Source organism: Carettochelys insculpta, unplaced genomic scaffold (assembly GCF_033958435.1).
Source record: "Carettochelys insculpta isolate YL-2023 unplaced genomic scaffold, ASM3395843v1 scaffold_0038, whole genome shotgun sequence".
Taxonomy (NCBI): Eukaryota; Metazoa; Chordata; order Testudines; family Carettochelyidae; genus Carettochelys; species Carettochelys insculpta.
This window is the reverse complement of record NW_027439075.1, coordinates 15,001-16,915: the sequence shown is the minus strand read 5'-3', so window position 1 is coordinate 16,915 and position 1,915 is coordinate 15,001. Positions and strand designations below refer to the sequence as shown.

Below are 1,915 nucleotides of genomic sequence, written 5' to 3'. Positions count from 1 at the left end.
GCCTGGGACCGGGGTTGACCTGTTGTCCCTGCCGGACTTAGAAATTTTTTCTCTGCCGCCTGGGACCGGGGTTGACCTGTTGTCCCTGCCGGACTTAGAAAATTTTTCTCTGCCGCCTGGGACCGGGGTTGACCTGTTGTCCCTGCCGGACTTAGAAAATTTTTCTCTCCCGCTCGGAACCGGGGTTGACCTGTTGTCCCTGCCGGACTTAGAAAATTTTTCTCTCCCGCCTGGGACCGGGGTTGACCTGTTGTCCCTGCCGGACTTGGAGCCCCAGGAGGGGATCGGCCACCAGGTCAACCTCCGCTGAAAGCGGCCACGGTTTACCTGGTGCCCGGGGAGCGAATCGGACACCAGGTCAACCTCAGCTGAAGCGGCCGGGGTTGACCTGCTGTCCCTGCCGGACTTAGAAAATTTTTCTCTCCAGCCTGGGACCGGGGTTGACCTGTTGTCCCTGCCGGACTTTGAAATTTTTTCTCTCCCCGCCTGGGACCGGGGTTGACCTGCTGTCCCTGCCGGACTTGGAGCCCGAGGAGGGAATCGGCCACCAGGTCAACCTCCGCTGAAAGCGCCCACGGTTTACCTGGTGCCCGGGGAGCGAATCGGACACCAGGTCAACCTCTGCTAAAGCGCCCGAGGTTGACCTGGTGCCCGGGGAGCGAATCTGACACCAGGTCAACCTCTGCTAAAGCGCCAGAGGTTGACCTGGTGCCCGGGGAGCGAATCGGACACCAGGTCAACCTCTGCTAAAGCGGCCGGGGTTGACCTGCTGTCCCTGCCGGACTTAGAAAATTTTTCTCTCCAGCCTGGGACCGGGGTTGACCTGTTGTCCCTGCCGGACTTGGAGCCCGAGGAGGGGATCGGCCACCAGGTCAACCTCCGCTGAAAGCGGCCACGGTTTACCTGGTGCCCGGGGAGCGAATCGGACACCAGGTCAACCTCTGCTAAAGCGGCCGGGGTTGACCTGCTGTCCCTGCCGGACTTGGAGCCCGAGGAGGGGATCGGCCACCAGGTCAACCTCCGCTGAAAGCGGCCACGGTTTACCTGGTGCCCGGGGAGCGAATCGGACACCAGGTCAACCTCTGCTAAAGCGGCCGGGGTTGACCTGCTGTCCCTGCCGGACTTGGAGCCCCAGGAGGGGATCGGCCACCAGGTCAACCTCCGCTGAAAGCGGCCACGGTTTACCTGGTGCCCGGGGAGCGAATCGGACACCAGGTCAACCTCTGCTAAAGCGGCCGGGGTTCACCTGCTGTCCCTGCCGGACTTGGAGCCCGAGGAGGGGATCGGCCACCAGGTCAACCTCCGCTGAAAGCGGCCACGGTTTACCTGGTGCCCGGGGAGCGAATCGGACACCAGGTCAACCTCTGCTAAAGCGGCCGGGGTTGACCTGCTGTCCCTGCCGGACTTGGAGCCCCAGGAGGGGATCGGCCACCAGGTCAACCTCCGCTGAAAGCGGCCACGGTTTACCTGGTGCCCGGGGAGCGAATCGGACACCAGGTCAACCTCCGCTAAAGCGCCCGAGGTTGACCTGGTGCCCGGGGAGCGAATCGGACACCAGGTCAACCTCTGCTACGGCGGCCGGGGTTGACCTGCTGTCCCTGCCGGACTTGGAAAATTTCTCTCCCCGCCTCGGACCGGGGTTGACCTGCTGTCCCTACCGGACTTAGAACATTTTTCTCTCCCCGCCCCGGCCCGGGGGTTAACCTCGGGGCGCACAGCTTCCCGGGTCTGACGTGCACGTCCTGTCACCTCCCGGGCCCGGCGTCCTCGTCCTCCCTTCCCCTTGGGCCGGCTCGGAGGAAGTTTTCCCTCGGCCCGGCCTCCGGGTTAATTGTTTGGGCCCGGCTGACTGAGGCCAGGCTGCTGACGCTAAAGCCCGGGGAGGCGGGGGCCTACGGCCATACCGGACCGAATG

The 1,915-nt window shown here is 63.9% G+C and overlaps 1 non-coding gene across 1 annotated transcript in view; it reads left to right on the top strand.

Annotated features, from left to right (window-relative positions):
• The first annotated feature begins 1,890 nt into the window (after positions 1-1,890).
• The window catches only part of LOC142005963 (5S ribosomal RNA), a 119-nt gene continuing 94 nt past the window's right edge, over positions 1,891-1,915 (top strand). Inside the window, exon 1 of the ribosomal RNA XR_012643118.1 lies at positions 1,891-1,915. This exon is cut by the window's right edge and continues 94 nt beyond it. This is a non-coding gene — a ribosomal RNA (5S ribosomal RNA).